Consider the following 21,837-nt stretch of genomic DNA (forward strand, 5'->3'; position numbering starts at 1 on the left):
TCATTTTGAGATTTTCTACCATCAGTTTTGGAAAAGTTGAACTTTGATATCGTAGTTCAGGGATATCACTTCTGATATCACAGAAAATAATTGTGATAATTAAAGCAGTATGCAACATAAAACGAAGATTTAGAAATTCAAGATTGTCGCATTATGCAGTGAAATTTAAACCAGTATAGATTTGTGTGTCATCAGTTCTAGCTCATTGTGATCAATTGTTGAAACATTTGTTAAACATATTTGTGTAATGCAGAAGAGATGAATGTGTGGTATGGACTTGATTTTTTTGTTGTTGTTGTTGGATGTTTGTGTTTTATGACATAGTAAATTGATTTTTAATGTTTATATGCACAGTTTAAGCTGTTTATAGTTAGCTGAACACACACACACACAAAAGGAAAGGGGAACAAATAATTCAGATGTGTATTTTCAAAGGAAAACTTGAGAAGCAATAAAGTTTATTTAAACATGACAACAGTGATTTGTACTTTTATAGTTGTTTGTACCTGCTTTATCTTCTATTTGATTGTAGTTATTTTGGTTTCTGTTGTATGTGATAGGTGACCAGTAAGTGAAATATGCATGCTTTAATCTTTACTATATTTACCTTCGATTTATCTTCAAGTTTTGGCTTAAATTTCGCTGACCCCAGTTTCCTCTCTCCTGTTTTTATTTGGGTTAAGAGCTGCAACAGTTCTCTTTCCTGTTGGAGTTCAGTGGTCATTTTCTTTATATAAAGTGATATGTAGGTATATGTAGGCAGGGGTGGTCAATAGTTTCAAGAAACAGATTAGAGATGCAGCAAAATCAGAGATTTTTTTTTTTACAACCAGAACTAAGAAACATCTGCATATCTGACCCAAGAAAGGAATTCATCATGTGGACAGAATGGAAAAAGTAGGCTTGACACTACATATCCATCAACCAGTTGTCATCCTGAATTCAGGAAGAAAGCTGGCATCCTGAGACCACCAGGCTTTTTGTGAACATATTCTCTTGTATTATGTCTGTGACATGTGAAATGCCAAAGATGTAAGATCAGATAGCTGATCATCCAAAACTTCGAAACCTAAAATTAACACATTTAAGTTTGAATATACTACTGAAATGCCATCTGGAAATAAATAATTCTGAATATTTTTTATTACTCTAGTAGGAAAAAAAGGCAATATTAGTCAGGGCTGCAGGAATAAATAATTGTATTAGAATAAAACATTGTATTAGAATAAAAGATGTAGGCATACCTGGAATGTATGAGACATGGGACTTGAGTTCAGTGTCAGTGACACGATAGCTTCTGTGTGCTGCTGGTTTTAAAATAGTCTCAGATTTTCCAACAATTAAAAGAAATAACCAGGGAAGGACAGAAAAGAATGGAGGGAGATTGATTAAAGTAGAAAAAAATAATAATAGAATCTTAATCACTGGCACGTCAGAACCTGGAAATAATGGTAATGCTTAATTGGCAGAAAGATGGAAGTGTTCAGGAAATGCAGTCCACTTGCACGTTGTTTCAGAGCTTGTGCTGCAGTAGGTCTGCTTTTGGTCAAGTGCCTTTGTCATTAAGAGGCACATTTCTTGTAAACGTTTCCCCACTAATTGTTTCTAATGCATTTCTTTAATTTATTGAGGACTTGAGAGTTGGAAACACTGACTGCTCAACTTCCACAAACAAATGGAAGGAATCCTACCTTGAAATAATATAGTAGGGTCCTGTTCCTGGAGAACAGGAATGCATTTGTATTTCAGCAGAATAATTTACGAATAGCTTACTTAGTGAAAACAGCAGTACTTTAAAGATCTTTTTTTCCAAATTACCTCCTTTGTGTACCTGAAATTTCTAAGACAATTTTCTGTGGTAACTATTTGCTTGTAAGATTATTTTAATATTTTCTGTGGGATAGCTGTTTACAGAAGGCATCACTGTTATATATACACACACTTTGGAAATATAATTGCATTGAACAGCATAGGTTGAATTTTTTTAGTAAATTATCTGGATTTGGAAGTAGCTGGCTTTGGAAACCTGCTTCTATATCCTGTAAAATGTAGGACTAATATGTCCTTTTTAGTTATACATAGAATTTATTTATTTAGATAATATTTATAGTAATAGAATAACAACTATATTATTGACACACCAATAGAACTGAAAGGTGATTCTTTGAATTAAAGTGACAGTGTGTGCAAGTGTGATTGAATTTAGGCTCCCTCTTACAAGACACAGTTGATAAGCCCTTAGAATCTCCAAATAAATACTTATGCTCTAAGGTCAGTCCAGACCTCATGGACTGCTTTTGCTTTCTTTGATAAAATTCAGTGCATGCATGCCAAATTGCTTTCCTCCAACTTAACCCTAGCATCATTTGAATTCATAAATGCTACAAAAGGAAAGCTTATAAATGCATGCAACAGTGAAGTAGAAAAATGTCATGCCTACCTAATCTATTTTCTGGGAATGGGGGAAAATCTTTTTATTCTTTTTTATTTCTCAAGTCTCAGTAAATATGAGGATTGGATGTTATGCTTAGAATCAAGAATTGTCTTTCATATTTTCAGAGGCTATAAAAACATTTGTTGCCTTTGATATATTGTCTCTGAAATGAGTCAGTAAAAGAATCTTTCTTTTACTGTATTGAATTAGAGTAGCATGCTGCATTAAAATTTCTTCACTTTTTTTTTTTTTTTTTTTTTTTTTTTGTACTTGTTTATGTAGTAGCTGTTAAATGACTTTTCTGAAGCTTTTGGTTTTCAGGATAAAGTACTCAATTGGTAGCACAGCATTTAGTAGATGAAACAAAGTAATGCTTCATATAAAGCCTCAATATGGTAACTAGTTTACAGAAGCATTAGAAATGGCATCAATGGGAGTTTTGCTAAGCATTGATGACAAGTACGTAGTTTTAAATAACTTGGACAGGAAATAAACAGATTATTCTGAAATAGAGCACTTGAGAGAGAAGGAGGTTTTCACACTGCAAACAGGGGCCCTTCAGAGGAAACAAACAAACAAACAAACAAAAAAACACACACACAAAAACCCCACACATATTGTGCCATGATGTTTCTATCATAAAGTTTTTGTCATGGCTTTGTAGCTCAAAACAAACTATCTTAGCAGCAGCCACTTTGCAGTTGGTGTTTTTTTGAACATCAGTAGGATGGATTGTTGAGAAAGGAAGGAAAAATGAAGTGGGTAAAGTGTAGTGCATGTGTTGATACCACATCTTTTTGTCTGTGTAAACTGAAGGGCTGAATGGAGTAATTTTTCTCGTTACTAGTTTTTATAATTGTTCTCCTATGTCATGTTGTCTTAAAGATTTCAGATACAGCCAAGGTGATATTGCAGTCACATAAATTTTAATTCCTTGTTCACAAATCAGGACTGGTGAGTTCTGAGTCACTTCCTCAGTTGCAGATAGCATGGAAAAATGTCTTTTTGTGAAGGACAATAGTAATATTATGCATGTTGTTCCTTTACTGAACAGGAAAAGGATTTTTACCAAGTATGGAATATAGGTATATAAAATTTGTAGAAATATTTCTTTATATTTCACATACATCATAGTGATTTTAAATACATAGTGTGATTTAAAAAAAATAAATCCGTGCAAACTGGTCGGTTTTATCCTCTTATATGAGGGATTTTTTTTTCTTATTTCTGAATGTTGGTACAGAAGCAGTGTTTGGAAGGATTTTCTGATTCCTCATCTTTGCCAGTGTATTTACTGCATGAGTTTATCAGGCATTGTCCTCCAAGCTTTTGAAGATTGTTTTCCACACCTTGAAAATTAGGATTACACCTTTCAGCCTGTATGCCACATTGATTTCTAACTTGAAAAGTTTTCTACATAGTAGCTGCCAAATTTATGTTAGAATTTAAGTATGGATGGAGAGTGAGGTAACAGCAGTGGTAATGTGTTTTCCAGGTGACTGCATCATATGGTGTTAAAATTCTATATATCATGGTATGGCTAAGCTGCAGTGGCTTCATACAACCTGAAATGTGAACTTTTACCAAGTTTTCGATTCCATAACACTTCTTTATGATATAGGAGGTTCAAAGGATATTAGAAATTTGCAGCTGTCTCAGGATTAGTTATTAGTCATCGTTATACTAGTATTTCTTGGGTAAAATGGAAATTTGTTGTAATCAGGGGTGTTTTTTCTAAGTGAAACAAAGCAGTTAACCTTCGTGAACTGTTATTTGTTGGAAACATCCTGAAGGTGGTTTACTTTCCTGAAGGTGGCTTACTGATGCTATGAACCTGTAATCAGGTTAATTTACAAAGAGAAATTAAATAATAATGTTTTCCTCAAGTATTACAGATGTGTAGCTGGTACCTTGTGTCTTATTAACAAGTCTTGCTTTCCTCATAAAAAAAATTAATTTACAACTACTTAGTTGTAAAGTTGAAATTCCGAATCTAACCAGATGTTGAATCATTCTGTTATGAAAGGTGATTGAAATAAGTCAGGTAATTCTTAAGTTAAAATAATTTTTCTTTCAAATGTTAGCAATTCTTAAGAAAGAAAAACAAAACCAAAACAACAACAAAAACAACAAAAACATGCCCCAAAACAACAAAAGAAAACTCAAACCAAAACCATTTCAGTTGACAGTCCATCAGTCATGCCTGATTTCCTGGTGAAAGTATTACGTGCAACAGAATTCTTTATACCATATCTCTTGAAGCTCTAGCTTCTGGGCAAAAAGATGTGCAGATTACAATTAAAGGGATTCCTCTTACTCATAGTTGGCAAGAGATTAAACTATAATCACTCAGTTAAATAGTTAAATCTTCTGACTTTTTTTTTTTTTTTTTTTTTTTTTTTAAACACTTAAAGATCAGCAGCAAAACACCTTGGTCTGATTAGGTTGTACCACTGACACTGCAAAAGAGTATGCTCTTAGCACCAGCATATTGAATATTTTGTAAAGGAATTGTTTGTGTTTAATAAGGTAGTTGAAGAAATAACACAGTAGTTGTAATTTTGTGTGTCCACTTATGAAACCTGTATTATCAAGGCTTCATCCAATAGAAACTGCTGTACACATTTTCCTATTAAAAAGGTAAGTGTATTAATGTAATTTAGGTAATATTGTGTGATAGCAGCAAGACTGAAATATGTTATCAGGAAATTGCTTATTTAAGGGCTCACAAAGCCAGTTGGAGAGTACTGAAGTCACCAGGAACCTGTTCTGATGCTAAGGGTTAGCAAAGGGCTTTAAATATTTTATAGGGAAACCTGACACATTCAAGCCCCTCTTTACCACAGGATAAAGATGAAGATGATGTGTGAAAGCATTCAGTTGTCATTTAAACAGATCCAAATCCAAATCTGGAGTCAAAATCCTGGGCATTGCAGGGCCGTTATTTGCCATTTAGTATGAGAAAATAAACTTTTCATTTAAGGAGGGACTTGTTTCCTTCAACTATGCCTCCCCTCTTCAGCATGATTTTTTTTTTTAACTTTTTTTTTTTTTTTTTACTTTCAAAATTATTATTCTTTTATTTTTTACATTTAAAATATTCCTGAAGGAATAGCCACTGAAATACATCATCAACCCAGCAAGGGAATTCTGTTAGGAATGGAACAGAGATAGCACATGTCACTGCAGATGTTAGACACCCTTTAAACTAATTCAATTAGGTAGACTGTCAAGAGGTTAATGCAAATCAATTTTCAAAAAGGACATTCTTTATCAAGCACTTCTGAAATTGCAGTTTTGAACTCTTAGTAGAAATTAAATAAATATTCTAATTTTGTCTCTTACGCTATATACTGTCAACATAAAAAGCTGACTTAATTCAATGAGAATTCCAATTTATATATTAATTGTAATTTTCCTTACTTCTATGCTGCTTCACCATTATTCCTGCTTATCCATTCTAGCTATGAGTAATGCCATTTTTGTACAATGACAAATTTTAATATCTAAATAATCATACTGCTGCAGTATAGTAAGTTATAGTATTTCAGTTTAAAAATAGAAAATTATAACCATTTAGATCAAAGTTGCAGTATTTTGTTATCCCTAATAATTCAGTGACTGCTGTATAACTCTACTGCAATGCAGCTCTCTAATAAATTATTTTTCTTTAAACATTTTTCTGAAAATCTCCTATTAGCATCTTTAAGCCTACACCAGATTTTTGTGTCTCAAACTACTGTCCTCCCACTATGTTTTCAAATGAAAGGAGAGTTTGTTGGAATCTATGCTAATTTTCTCAATAGACAGACCAGCAAAGAAAATAGAAGCTAAACAGTTTGTTCCAGCTGCTCTCCCAGAAGACCCTGTCTGGTAGCTGTCCCTCCTTGCCCAGAGGAGCTACCGGAGGCAAACTGAGCTGTGAGGCTGAGTGTTTAGGAGTGGCTTCATTGCTAAGAAACTCCAACTTGGATTTAGTGCTAAAAGGAGAGGATGGCTTTTTGCCATGTCCTTGTTTTGAAATGTCATAGTCTTTTACCTCTCAAATGTTCTGTTTCTAATGGTTAGAACTAGGAAGCTGCGGTAGCTAATTGAGTCTTCTTTTTCCTAATCTCAGTGTTTGGTACTCTGCATGAAGGAGTATAAATTCCTACCCTAATTCACCTGTGATATAAAATATAGGTAAATATGCTTATTTTTATTACCCTAAAATAACATGTTTATATTACCATTATTTTACTCAGCCTATGAATATATTTTATTTAACTTAAGTCAGGTTTTACAAACATTTATTTTAGTTAAATATGCCAAATTGTGGACATAAATTTGTACAAACAAATCAAGTCCAACCTTCTTTTATTTGGGTTTTGGAGGAGATTTTTTTTTCTTTTTACTCTTAAACCAGTAAGTCATGCCAGACTATTTCAGTGTTTTTTAGAATACACTTAAATTCCTTCAACATAAAGCAGCATTTCTATCTTAACTTGTTTATAGTTTTTATTTTCACTTCAGGTTTATTTGCACTTCTTGAAATGAAGCTGCAAGTCAATACTAACTGAAGGTAAATACCTTTTGTTTGAAAGATTGGTAAGAATTCAGGTCTATATCAGATAATACTGAATACATTCTGGAGCTTTATTAAAATGTTTTCACTATTTAGGAGTCAGGGTGCAAACAAAATCTCACTTCCATTTTTATTATTTTTTACTACATTGGTACTTTTTTTTTTTCTTTATTATTATTATTATTATTATTGCTAGTTTTACAAGCTAGATTTTTGGCAGGAAAGTCTTTGCTGACTTCCAAGTCTGGGCAACACTGAAAGAACCTAAGAAGGATTTGTCCTTTTCTTATCTTTTTGAATACTAATAACAACAACAAAGGCTTATTGCTGAATACCTGCTTCTAAACCAATGCTATCGACACTATTGCTGTAGGTGAAAAAGGGTTGGGGAAGGAAGTCTCCTCTCTAAAGGAAGACATCTGGGAAAGAAGTATCAACAGTTTCAAAGAGAATTTTTGGGACAAATACGTGTGTAAGTAGCCCTTTTTTGTGTGTGGTAGTGCTCACTCAGACTGATCCCTAAAAAATGGCAATGGTACATAGGTATTGCGCCCAGTGCAGCATTCATACAGCAGAATATGTTACAAATTTATGTTCTCAGAATAAACTACTGTGTGGGTATAGGATGCTTATTTTTATTAGAGCTGTATTCTAATAAAAGCTTTTAATGAGTTTTATGGAATAAATAAGATGTACTTGGAATGTGAAAATGAGATGTTGGTTTGCTTGTGAATGTGACAATTCAGAGCACCCTTGAAGGTTTTTTCCTTGCAATGACAATGTTTTTCAGTGTTATGCTAGACACAAACAGGTGGAAGGAACAGAGGCCAATATAGTTAATATCTTCAGCACTGAGATGAACTAGAGTTAATAATGTATTGCTATACATCAAAAATGTTTTTGAGAATGTTTTCAGAGATATTTTGATGAGTTCAGGGAGGAGTTGGTGGTATCATTAAATAAGTTGGCAACTTCTGTAACTGGCTTTTTGGTATTATAGCTCAAGGGAAAGTCAATAAGCTTTGATTCCCAGAATTAATGTAATTATTTTGATTTTTTTTTTTTCTGGCTCCTTCTGAGGAAGGCTGCAGTAATATAATATCAGATGGCCAAAAGCAATTCAGAAAGCCAATGTCCCATAGGATGACGTACAAATGTAGGAAGACTGGGGGTGGAATAAATCATTTCCTCTGATCTTGTTAGCAATGAAATTATTATAGAGAAGCAAATGTACAGGCAGTGCTAATGCCAGAATATTCTAAAAAGAAGTGAAAAGTATGAGCTTCTTTGATTACAAAAGTTACTCCTTTTAAAGTTCTGTTTTTTTTTTTTTTTGTTTTGTTTTTTGTTTTTTTTTTTTTTCTTCCTTTCACCTACAGTATATTCCTTACACAACGTATGAAGCTATTCTCATTGCCATTTGTTTAGGTAACTGTAATAGGCTACTTTAGGTGAGCTCCTTCTCTTGCATTTTGGCTGATTTGGAATAATCAGACATCAATCTTCATCTTTCCCTTCCCTTGACTTGGTGAGAAATTATTTTAAATGTTTTGGTTAGAAAAGCCGCTTTGTCTTTCTGACTATTTAAAAGCTGATAGTTATGTATTTAATTTCATGTTCCCATGAGAGAATAAGGAAGACAGGTGAGAGGGGTGAATCATGGTTATATAAATGCCTTTTCTAACAGCATAGGCCAGAGAACTTGCAAATTAGCCCTAAAATGCAAAAGTTTGATCAGCTTCCCATGAAGTCACTTTTTCCTCCTTGAGCAAAAGAAACTCAAAATATGATGCACTGAATCTTCAGAATGAAACTTTTCTGTAGGTAAACAAAATGCATTTTGATGTGTGCCAGTTGTTTAGAAAAGAAGTGGCAAACCTAACACACAACATCTGTAAATGTATTCTATCTTGGGGAGAGGAAAAAAAGTTTGTGAAAACAGTATTCTAGAAGCCTATACTTTTTTTTTTTTTTTTTTTTTTTTTCTTAGCCTCATTTTCAGGATTTAAGGAGTAAAAATTACACCCTGAAAACAGTGGATTTTAAGGTGTTTTCATACACCTTTTCCCCCCTTTCCTTTGTATAATTTCTTCATGGGGATGTACAGATACAAGAAAATAAATGACTAGGCTTTATCCATAGAATTTCACGCACAGAACTCTGTTAATAGTTCTGTCTTTACGCAGAAAAGAAGAGGAGATATGTTTAGTATACATAGAGAGATTCTTTGTCAGCTCCGAGCAGAGGATGCTGGAAGGTGTTACTGCATCATCAGCATGCTTTCAGATTTTGTGCTGGTCCCTCTTGAAGTGTGCAGCCTGTCCCATGCTGGTGCTTTCGTAAGCAGCTGGTCTGGTGGTGGTGCTGGAGGAGGTCCCTTGCAATTCAGTAGAATTGACTGTTCAGAGCCAGGCAAATTACCTGTCTGCTGTAAACCACCTTTGGCAAGCCCCGCTGTTCTGTTCTTCCACCTGAGAGCCACACCATCTGTGGGAAGCTTTCCTTTCACCACTCTGGCAGGCTTTGACTCAGAAGTCTTTGTTTTCCAGCCCTACTTCTGCCAGCACAAGCTGTAAATTCTAAAAGTGCAGCAGAGGCTGTATTCAGAAGCATTTTGCCCGAAGTGAGATGCGGAGCTTCTAGAACATCCTGATGGGGCCAAGTTATTTTCACAGCTTGCTACAGATATTGTAACTTGAAATCATCACTGGCACCATTATTTAAGGCTGACCAACTCTGTTCTGTTTGAAGTGCCATGTACAGCAGTAAAGCTGACCGGGTGTCACTTAGCAGCTGTGGTCACAGAGATCTGCTTCCGCAATCACTGGAGTAGCTGGCAATTAGCAGCCATCACAGAAGGTTAACTTCTCTGTTAGTCTCACTTCAAGCCTGCCCTGAATATAGCCCTTAATAGCTATTAACTAGGCAAATACAGTTCTGTGTAATTCTCTAACTTTCATAATCTGGATTTGACATGCAATGTTTTCTAGGAAAAGCCTGAAGTCAGTAAGTCAGTTAGAAGTTGTCAGTTACTGTAAGGGATAATGTTCTGAGTGGTTAAATTTAAGGGTAATTTTTTCAGATGTACCCAACTGACTGGAGAACCTAAATCCAAGTTTTGCAAGAGGCTTGACTTTCAGTAAGGTTAATGCTTTTTTCACCCCGTGAATTCAATGAATTTGAATTCGACTGAATTTACTGCTTAGTGGTTTCTCTACAGTCATTCCCTAGGTAAACATTTGTAGTTCACACTAATCTAAGATGCTTTTGTTTGATGTACCACCTTGCGCTTACTACACACTAAGAGACTTCCAGAGAATTAGTTGTCTGTGTAATGATTATTCTCACCTTTATCACAGAGTAACTTCCCCATGAGCTACATGAAGGCTCATCAGTACACAGAAGCCAGTTTCACAAAGCAATTACAGGTTCTGATGACGCAGCTAAGTATGTTTTATAAATCCTACCATGTGCATTATAAGGTATTTGAGAGCCTGGTGTCCTGCATGTTAATTAGATTGTGGGATCTTCAAAACAAGGATGTGGCTCATAGGTCACTCAGGTGCTTTGGAAAATGCTAGTTTGTGATGTTTTTGTTGTACAACTGATATCTTCTGTCATTTAATAGGGATTTTTTTTTTTTTTTTTTTTTTAATTTTTACAATATGTAAAACTGAATCTAAATGATTCAGTTCCTAAATGTTTCTTCCTTGTGGTTTGCTCTTATTTTTCTTATTTCTCTTTTCTGGTAATCTGAATAGCAGACTCTTGTCTGGTAACCTCTGTTTTATATAGCTGTAAGTATGCTGAAGTGCTGATAGGCCTCGCGTAAACCATGATCTGATTTTTAATTTTTTTTCCACCTCCTTCTGGAGATTTTTGTGATCATTCCATCACATTATTCTTAAATTTCATGTCCATGTGTTTGATGGTGTCAGGCTGATCGCATGATTCTCTGCTGCAGAGGTTCACTGACTCACAAATGCACCAAGCCAACATGGTATAAAAACATAGAATTTGTCATAACTAAAGAAAAAATGAAAGTTAAAAGAATAGAGGCTCAGTGGAGTCAAAAATAAAGAAATAAGATTTACTCACTTGATGGTTTTACTAATTACATAGTTATTATCCTACTGAAGTCCTGCAGGTAATGTAACAGCTTATGTCGAACTCTTTTGTTTTGTCACCGTCTTAGAATGCTTTTTCTTTTTTTCTGAAGACATAACTTCATCTTTTGCAAGCATTTATTTTACGCTTTGAAGTAATCTTTAGAGTATATCCTTTGGAAATATATTTTATTGGAGCATTAACAATGCAGTTGAGGCTTTGAAAAATGTGGGAGCCGTGGGCGCATGAGGCTTGCCAGGTTACAGTTTTCTTTTAGTAGAGAATAATAGGATTTTTTAGTAGTCTTGAGTAGAAACAACTGTCATTAATCTTTACCTTGGCAAAAACAAGGTATTGCACATGGAATATGCCATAAAAGTGGAATGTAAGTATTATTTTGAATAAAAATAATCATTAATGGTGCTCATTAGCAGATACCAAAGATGGGAAACAGATTCCATACAGAGCTGTCCTGTATGCTTATACTTTTGAAAAAGCAGACATCAGTTGATATATAGGTAATTAATGGATTTAATGACTTTTTGCATGCTTACTTGAAAATTCACAGGGGAAGTCTGTAGTTACAGTTAATGGTAGCATCACAGAGGATTATTTTTGCCTAGTGATTTGTATTTTATTCCTAGGTGCGTATGTACAGATCATTAAACTCCTATTCATGTTGCAAATATTTGTGTAAGAATTAAGTTCAAAATCCTGAATGACCAAGCAAATTTTATAGTTTGAAGTAATCTTCCACAGGCAGTTGGCTGTATGACTAATAGAATTACGTATGCGTAAAATTGCTTTTACTGTAGAAGCCAAAATGCAGAATAATAGCTTGTCAAACTGTCATTTGCAAGTGAGATCATAGATTTCGTTGTCCAAATTAGGTTGCATTCTCCTTCTTTTGTCAGGTCACATTCTAATAACCATATTGTGCATTAAACCCTGTGATTATCTGAACACTTGACAGATGGTAGGCTGTTAATTTATATGTAAGAGACAGTGATTGCCTGTGCAGTAATGGTATTCAACAAAATATAAAATGTCAAAATCCACTTTTTGTTATGTTTTTATTTGACTTATTTCAGAAAGGTAATTCTAGCAGAGTAATTTTTTTTGTAGCTAAACATATGCTTCATTTACTAGTACTAGCGGGTTTGGGAGTTTGAAATCCTACTTTTTATACTGAGAGTTGTTTACATGTTGGTCAAGAGTACAAGAAAATTGTAGAGTACAGTGAAAGTGACAAATGTTGTTACGTTTATTAATCCGAGGATTTTAATATTATATGACTTGATTTTAAGAAAGTCAGATTAATTTCAGATCACTTAGGTAGTATGGTACTAATAAATTGGATTTATGCTAACATGTATACCAGAAGTTTGTTAAATTACTGAAATAAGTAGTTAGTTTCTCCTAAAATCTTTTTCAATTACTGTTTAAACTTGCTTGAAAGTAGTTGCAGAAAAGGTCTCCAGGTATCCAGGCACACTCCATGTGCGTGTTGGGGGAGAGGCAGGGGGAGTTCAAGGTTGTAAATTGGTACTAGATGATTTTTATTGAGCATAAGAGTTACACGAAGTTATTTGTTGTCTTCCACACTTGCGGGGAGGCAGGTGGGTAAGGAAAGGAGGCTATCATCAGCATAGTTAATATATATGATATAAGCACTTACTATAAAAAATAATTCTGAAGGATAATGTTCTTCAGGAAAAGATATATGCACAAAAAATTCAGAAGTGAAATTTCTTGCACTTCTAAGATGAACACTTTTATCTAAATGTTTTAACCTCTTAAATGTTATGAAGATGCATTCAGTCATGGATACTTGTGACATTTTGAAGGAACTGCAGAGCAGTGTAGTTTGTCATAATCTGTACATTATGTTATAATGATATTTCCTGTAAATTTTACCAAAATAGAAAAGAGGATGCTTTTCCATGTATTTGGAAATGTTCCGTATGTATGTATGCCAAGTACGTACCACCAAAGAGAAATTTGAACTGAAGTAACAGCATTGTTGCAGCCATTCTGTTTTTCTGCAGTTTTACCTTTAGATTTATATGGCATAAATTATTTATAAACTGCAACTTTTAAGATGCTAGTGCCATTTCCTATAACAGTCCCATTAAAGTATAATAAAAATATATTTTAATGTATGTTATATAGAAAATATATTTGCTAAGATGAGCTTTGTGATACTAAATAGTAGAGCAAATATCTAACAGGCCTATCTATAAAGCCAAGCTGCTGCTTAGTATTTAAGAACTTATACTCCTCATTGTAGTAAAGCTGTATCTGCTGCTCTGGTAATTTATTTATTAATCTTCTATTGTGGTCTTAGTGATTGGGTCTAAGGGTGTTGGAACAAAGAATTCATATATCTGCCATTTTTGGATACAAATCCTGCAGTTGAACATCTGTGAGTTAGAAGAATTTCCTAATGCTTTTGTGGCCTCAGTTATTTAGTCTCAGGTTTTCTGTTATAGCAGCTGAAACATAAGCAGTAAAACACTTCCTAGAAGATATCACAAAAATGGTTGAAAGTGTTCCCAAATGAGAATACATGCATTCAACAGCTGATTTGAAATACCGTAAAGAAAACTTGCTGAAAAGCACTAGGAAAAAACAAAACAAAACAAAACAAAACACAACAGTGTATGTTGTAGTGTAAAGGATAACTCTATGCAAAGCTAGAGCCTTAAACTGAAAATATGATATTAGCAATGTATGTTAAATATTCCTATTTTTACCAGAAGTGTTGCATCTGTGGGTTTTGTACCAATTTTCTGCAAGATTTATTTAGTGCTTTATTTAAACCATTGGAGTGTTGTTGCTCTTAATTTGGTTAACAAATTTTTCCACATACATGTAGCAAAGTATTGCCATGAGCAATATTATTGTTGTAATTGAAACTTTGAATAGATGGAATTATTATAAGACTTAAATTCTTAGCAGAGGCTAAATCATGAAGTTCCCATTTCCTTTTGGAAAGATTTTTTTTTTTTTTTCCAAATTAAATAGTGGATCATTCTAGGTGTTCTCTTCTTTAGGTGAAGCCACCTTCCATTAAATTACCTCTGGTAAGGACGTCAAATTAAGTATTAAAGATGCACTGAATGATCCACATGCAATATTTGTATTAGCAACTCTGTTCAGGGGGAAAAAGAAGGCATACTGCATTATAGACATTTTTCCAGGCCTTAACTATGCTAGAGATTGTTAAGGCTGAGCAGAACACTGAAGTTCACAGAATCACAGAATCACACAGAATTTTCTAGGTTGGAAGAGACCTCAAGGTCATCGAGTCCAACCTCCAACCTAACGCTAACAGCCCTCCACTAAACCATATCCCTAAGCTCTACATCTAAGCGTCTTTTGAAGACTTCCAGGGATGGTGACTCCACCACTTCCCTGGGCAGCCTGTTCCAATGCCTCACAACCCTTTCTGTAAAGAAGTTCTTCCTAACATCTAACCTAAAACTCCCCTGGCTCAACTTAAGCCCATTCCCCCTCGTCCTGTCACCAGGCACGTGGGAGAACAGGCCAACCCCCACCTCGCTACAGCCTCCCTTGAGGTACCTAAAAAGAGCGATAAGGTCACCCCTGAGCCTCCTCTTCTCCAGGCTGAACAAGCCCAGCTCCCTCAGCCGCTCCTCGTAGGACTTGTTCTCCAGGCCCCTCACCAGCTTCGTCGCCCTTCTCTGCACCCGCTCAAGCACCTCGATGTCCTTCTTGTAGCGAGGGGCCCAAAACTGAACACAGTACTCGAGGTGCGGCCTCACCAGAGCTGAGTACAGGGGGACGATCACCTCCCTAGCCCTGCTGGTCACGCTGTTCCTAATACAAGCCAGGATGCCGTTGGCCTTCTTGGCCACCTGAGCACACTGCTGGCTCATATTCAGCCGACTGTCCACCATCACTCCCAGGTCCTTCTCTGCCTGGCAGCTTTCCAACCATTCCTCTCCCAGCCTGTAGCTCTGCTTGGGGTTATTGCGCCCCAGGTGCAGGACCCGGCACTTGGCCTTGTTAAACTTCATGCAGTTGACCTCAGCCCATCGGTCCAGCCTATCCAGATCCTCCTGCAGAGCTTTCCTACCCTCAAGCAGATCGACACACGCACCTAACTTGGTGTCATCTGCGAACTTACTGAGGGTGCACTCGATGCCCTCGTCCAGATCATCGATGAAGATATTAAAGAGGACCGGCCCCAGCACCGAGCCCTGGGGGACGCCACTAGTGACTGGCCTCCAACTGGACTTGGCTCCATTCACCACGACTCTTTGGGCCCGGCTATCCAGCCAGTTTCTAACCCAACGAAGCGTGCGCCAGTCCAAGCCAAGAGCAGCCAGTTTCTTGAGGAGAATGCTGTGGGAGACGGTGTCAAAAGCCTTGCTGAAGTCAAGGTAGACCACATCCACAGCCTTTCCCTCATCCACCCAGCGCGTCACTCTGTCATAGAAGGAGATCAGGTTCGTCAGGCATGACCTGCCTTTCATAAAGCCATGCTGACTGGGCCTGATCGCCTGCTTCCCCTTCAAGTGCTGCATGATGACTCTCAGGAGGATCTGCTCCATGAGCTTTCCTGGCACTGAGGTCAAACTGACAGGCCTGTAGTTTCCTGGGTCTGCCCTCCGGCCCTTCTTGTAGATGGGCGTCACGTTTGCTAGCCGCCAGTCGATTGGGACCTCCCCCGATAGCCAGGACTGTTGATAAATGATGGACAGTGGCTTGGCCAGCTCCTCTGCCAGTTCCCTCAGTACCCTTGGGTGGATCCCATCCGGCCCCATCGACTTGTGCACATCTAAGTGCCGTAGTAGGTCACCAACCAGTTCTTCATGGATAATGAGGGCCACATCCTGCTCCCCATCCCCTTCCACCAGCTCAGGGTACTGGGTATCCAGAGAACATCCGGTATTGCCGCTAAAGACTGAGGCAAAGAAGGCATTGAGCACCTCCGCCTTTTCCTCATCTCTTGTAACTAAGTTTCCCCCCGCATCCAGTAAAGGATGGAGATTCTCCTTAGTCCTCCTTTTTGTGTTGATGTATTTATAGAAACGTTTTTTGTTATCTTTAACGGCAGTAGCCAGATTGAGCTCCAGATGAGCTTTGGCCTTCCTAATTTTGTCCCTGCACAGCCTCGCTACTTCTTTAAAGTCCTCCTTAGTGGCCTGCCCACTTTTCCAAAGCTTATAAACCCTCTTTTTCCTCCTAAGATCAAGCCACAATTCTCTGTTGAGCCAGGCCGGTCTTCTTCCCCGCCAGCTCGTCTTTGGGCACGTGGGAACAGACCGTTCCTGCGCCATTAAGACTTCCCTCTTGAAGAGCGCCCAGCCTTCCTGGACCCCTCTGCCCTTCAGAACCGCCTCCCAAGGGACTCCACCAACCAGTGTCCTGAGCAGCTCAAAGTCAGCCCTCCGAAAGTCCAATACAGCGGTTTTACTGGTCCCCTTCCTGGCCTCGCCAAGAATAGTGAACTCCACCATTGCGTGGTCACTCTGCCCTAGACAGCTCCCGACGATCACGTCCTCCACCAGTCCTTCTCTGTTTGTGAAGAGAAGGTCTAGCGGGGCACCTCCCCTGCTAGGCTCACTAACCAGCTGCGTCAGGAAGCTATCTTCCACGCTCTCCAGAAACCTCCTAGACTGCTTTCTCAGGGCTGTGTTGTGCTTCCAGGATATGTCAGGGAAGTTGAAGTCCCCCACGAGTACAAGAGCTGATGATTTTGCAACCTCTGTCAGCTGCCTGTAGAATTCCTCATCCGTCTCCTCATCCTGGTTCAGCGGTCTATAGCAGACCCCGACCAGGACACTAGCCTTGTTGTCCCTGCCGATCCTAACCCAAAGGGACTCGACCTTGTCATTCCCAACCTCGAGTTCTACAACCTCGAAAGACTCTCTAATATAGAGAGCCACACCACCACCCCTTCTATGCTGCCTGTCCCTTCTATAGAGCTTATAGCCAGGCATTGCAGCACTCCAGTCATGAGACTGGTCCCACCACGTCTCCGTGATGGCAACCAAGTCGTAGCCTGCCTGCCGCACGATGGCTTCCAGCTCCTCCTGTTTGTTACCCATGCTGCGTGCATTGGTGTAGATGCACTTCAGCTGGGCCATTGCCTTATCCTCCGGCCTTGCCCTTGTTCCCCCTGGCACAGCCCCAACAATCCTAGCCTCAGTCCCATCCCCCTTCCTACCTAGTTTAAAGCCCTCTCAATGAGCCCTGCCAGTTCCTGGCCCAGGATCCTTTTTCCCCTAAAAGATAGGGACCCGTCTGCGGCCATCAGGCCAGGTGCTGAGTAAAGTGCCCCATGATCAAAAAACCCAAGATTTCTGCGTTGGCACCAGCCCCGGAGCCACGTGTTTAACAGGTGGGCTTTCCGTGTCCTCTCTGAACTCCTCCCTGCCACCATAGGGATGGACGAAAACACCACCTGCACTCCCGCTCCATCCACTAACCGACCCAGCCCCCTAAAGTCCCTTTTGATAGCCTTGAGGCTTCTCTCTTTGATGTTATCACTGCCCGCCTGGACTATCAAAAGGGGGTAATAGTCAGAGGGGCGTACCAGGTTAGGAAGCTTCCTGGCAACGTCCCTGACCCTGGCCCCAGGGAGACAGCAGACTTCCCTACGGGTAGGGTCCGGCCGACAAATAGGGCCCTCTGTTCCCCTAAGTTGTTGAGATGTAAACTGTTATGCAGCAGCAGCTTGTTGTTACGCCGTAAAGGAGATAAAGATCATTGTACTTAACTGGGATTATAAAAAGAAACAAACCAAATTGAAAGTAAGTGCAGGCATTAATGACTTCAGAAATACAAGAGCATGCTTCTATTTCCCTTTAATAGAAATAAAGGGAGCAAGCAGCCTAACTGGAATGATGTACAGTTTATTTTGAGGGGTGGTGGGGTGGAGTTGAAGAAAAACCTTGGAACTTTCTTTTAGCATTTTGCATAGTTTTTTATGATATAAAACTAATCTCTATCTGAGATGTCTTACCACTGAAAGTTCAAGCACCCTGCCAAGAATTAGCCAGCCATGATCATTGGAAAAAAGAATGCTGGTCCTGGTAATGTTTCCTGGATTTTCCAAAATCCCCATTCTTTCTGAGTGACTTTGGTAACCTCTTATGGTTACTGCCAGTTATCTCATGCATTCAAGTTTTATCTCTAACCTAACCTTTCTTGGTATGAACTGCATACTGCAGTATGCTCAACATGCTATTTTCTTGGCTATGTCTAAAATCTCTAGAGAGCTTTACCAACTTTCCTTTATTTTGCCATTGAAAAATATTAATAAAAGTTAGTAAACAGTAGAAAGTGCAAATGACATTGATATTAATCAAGACAGTACCTTCATTCATTGCACGTAGTGAATTAGGTAAAAGTGACCCTTTTTTTAACCTGTAAGAGCTGGTGTTTTCAAAATAGTGCTAAACTTAATGAAGACAGAACAACAGCATAGCTGAATATAGGGAGCAATACTATTACAGATAGAGCAACTCCAGGGGATCTGGCCTGTCTCTGCTGCTATGTATACTAGAGCTCACACGCTAGAAGTCACACACTGCAGCAGCTTTTCCCCTCCTCTCACTGTGGAGGCAGCCAAGGCCAATTACTCAACTCACCTGCTAACATTATGTGCTTAGGAAGAGGAGAAAATGTTAGTTGGAAGACGAGACATGACAGATGAGACTACCAAAACAGCCGTATAGCAAACAAGATAAGAACAACGATAGGAAATGTGTAATTACTGTTTTTCACCCTGTACTAAATAGGCAACAGCATAGGGAAGAAAAGCTTTTCTCATTTGAACTAGAAATAAAGAGAGAAGAAACAACAAAAAACACAAGATCCTTTAAAACAAACATTCTCATATTATGGGGTATGCACGGATATATGCAGCTCTGTTTAAAACAAACAAACAAACAAAAAAAAAAAACACACCACAACGGATACAGTTCAGTACTAGCAAAAGCCCAATTTATTTTATCTCTGCTCTTCAAAAAGATTTAGGAAATGTCATTGTTAGTCATTTTATCATAAAGCTCAGACAATTTTCCCTCTCTATAATGAATTTATAGATTAGTTTACAAAAACATTAAGTGTAAGTGTATAAAAGTTTACCATTTTGCATTTAATGAAGGCTACAGCTCCAGTCATGCAAAGATTTATGCAAATACTTAACTTGATACAGGTGAAGTATTCCATGGTGAAGGCTGTTACGCAGAGGCGGTAACAGCTGGTATAAGGCACCATTAATTTGAAGCACATGGTTGTTGTAGTATTTAGAAAGGATTTTCATTTGTGTTTAACATCAGTTTTAGGCATGAAATACATTCTTATTAACACAAAATAGCTCCTAAGTTATTCGATGTGCTGCCAAACTAGAGGAATGAATTTTCTTTTCTTCATTTTTACTTTTGAGATTTGTCACTGATATGCTTGATTCTTATCATCCAAGAATAAACATAAATAGGAATCAGATGTTTCTTAGTACTTACTTTCATTATTTAGTCCTTGCTCTAGGGTTTTTCCCTTCAGCTCTCAGCATGTTCAAGTGCTTGTGGGAATGCACACCAGAGAAGTGAGGAAGGATGATGAAAAAGGGGAACAATAAAACCCTTTTGCTAAAACTTACTTTTTGTTCTTCTCCATGCTAAATTCAGGTAATAGAATATTCTCCATTTTATATTATGGTTTTTGGTAAGGAATTATATTCAAAGGAACCTAGAGAAATATCTTCTAAACATGTTTGCTCATAAAATTCCTGTTTTCAAGAGCCATTTGAGCAATCACATCTTTGGAGAAGCTTCTTATTCTGCCTTTAAGTTACAGGACTAGCTAGGCTATTTTCTCTAGACCCTTCTAATCTATAAAGTGTCTTGGTTTTCCTCCAAAACTTTCAGTTTTGTAGATCTGTTTTTGAGTAGACTTTTGTTTTACAATTCCTGCCACAAAATCATCTCAGTCTTACGTAGAAAAACCACAGCAAATTTGAGTATTAATAAAACAAATCCCTATATTATATGTGAAGATTTTGAAGAAAAGAATTCTTAAGCTATTGATGCTCCACTGGCATGTGTTACAAAATAAGATTAACTGAAAAAAAAAAAAAGATTAAAAATAATTCAAAGCCAGCATTAATCAATAGTCTCTTCTGATGCTTGTTCCCTTGGTATTGGCTTTTCCAAGCCCAAGTGCTCAGATGAGCTATGCAACTACTTTGTTTCAGTAAATCTGTTTCTGGCCTTCTGCCTTCAAATGGCACATAAGAGAGTGCTTAAATGGCAGTTTTATTCAAGACATTACTTAATGTCTCAAATTTAGTTTTTTGTTAGAAAGCAAGTCAAGTGAGATTTTTAGGACCAGACTCAAACTCCTAGAGGTTTTTAAAGTGATATGGTTCTTGTTTTGTAAAATGTTTTCTCTATTTAGAGAAACTACTTATGAGTTTTGGTGTTTGAGTTTAACTTGGCCCAGATTTCAAGCATGTCTCAGTTTTATGTATTCATGATGTAAGCATTGTATTGTATCAAGTTCTGTATACCTGAGAATGTTAGAAAATTTAGAGTTTTTTTTTTTTTTTTAAAGTGTTTGTATAGTTCAGCGTTTTACCTGATTGTGTTGAAAAACAGTAGAAGTCTGCTCGGACAGACCAGCTACCCCCTAAAGTATAGTGGCAAATGGCAAAGCACCTCTCCTGTCACTGGAGTTGTTGGTCCAAAGCAAGGATAAAACTTCTCCAAACCTTAAATCGAATAAATGATATTAGATAGCAATTCCTTTGGTTGGTGGGAAATGCTTTGATCTGTCATAATGTGTTTTTTTTTGTTTTTTTTTTGTTTTTTTTAAATGCAAGTCTAAATTTTTTAACTTCTTTGTGCAACGGATGGATTACAGACGACAGAATCCACTAAGAAAATTGTTTTCATTAAAATCTGTTGGGACTAACTTTTACTTGAAGTTGTGGTACAATAAATTTTTGAAGGCGTATGTAAATGAACTCATTAGTGCACGGTCATATTGAACTCCTATTTTGGCCCTGGGATAGTTTGAATTTTTCAAAGCACAGAATGCCATTGCTGTATATATGCATATATATTTTTTTAAAGTAATTTTTCTTAAAATGTAATATTATTTCTCTTATTTAAGTCTTGTATAGAAAGCAACATAAGGAAGATTTTATTTTTTTTCTAAGTAAGGCTAGCGCAGAGAGAAAAACATTCTATATGGACATGCAGAGGATGGAAAGTATATGTCCCAGGTGCTGGTACCATAGAATTTTTTGACTGAACCCAAGGGAACTACTTGGGTGTCTAAAGGTAACCTGTGCATAAGTATTTGTGGAATTGGCAGCGAAGTGGCAAATATGGTATTTTATGTGATGCTGCACTATTATAATAAATTTGCTCATAATATATCTGAGTTCCTTACCTTCATTTTAAATGTTATTTTTCTGTTGCTGCTTCAACAATAAAATCTTGGTATACTTGGAAATCTGTACTTGGCATATAATAAGTTCATTTTGTTCATTTTTAATTATTTCATGGATATGGTTTAAGAGAAATGGTTGTACAGAAATAACAGTACTTACTTTTACTATTACTCTGCTATAGTTTTTGTTTATTTATTTTTATTTTTTTAAAGTAAAGCTTGGGGGAAGAACATGTCTGAGTAGCTCAGGATGTAAAACTGCATGCAAATGGCATCCATAACCTAGCTGTTTTTTTTA

General features: G+C 37.3%; 1 protein-coding gene across 6 annotated transcripts in view; it reads left to right on the plus strand.

Annotated features, from left to right (window-relative positions):
• The window catches only part of FHIT (fragile histidine triad diadenosine triphosphatase), a 565,148-nt gene that overhangs the window by 20,086 nt on the left and 523,225 nt on the right, over positions 1-21,837 (plus strand). For 2 of the 6 annotated variants that reach the window (XR_014696330.1, XM_084530545.1), the window contains exon 1: positions 19,614-19,771. The exons of 1 other annotated variant lie outside the window; for it this stretch is intronic. The gene's annotated coding sequence lies outside the window, so the exon portion shown is untranslated. Of the gene's footprint in view, positions 1-19,503; positions 19,772-21,837 lie in introns of those variants that run through there. 3 more of the 6 variants (XM_084530543.1, XM_084530546.1, XM_084530547.1) reach the window with 3 other exon arrangements.

Source organism: Aythya ferina, assembly GCF_964211825.1.
Source record: "Aythya ferina genome assembly, chromosome: 10".
In the NCBI taxonomy this organism is placed as follows: Eukaryota; Metazoa; Chordata; class Aves; order Anseriformes; family Anatidae; genus Aythya; species Aythya ferina.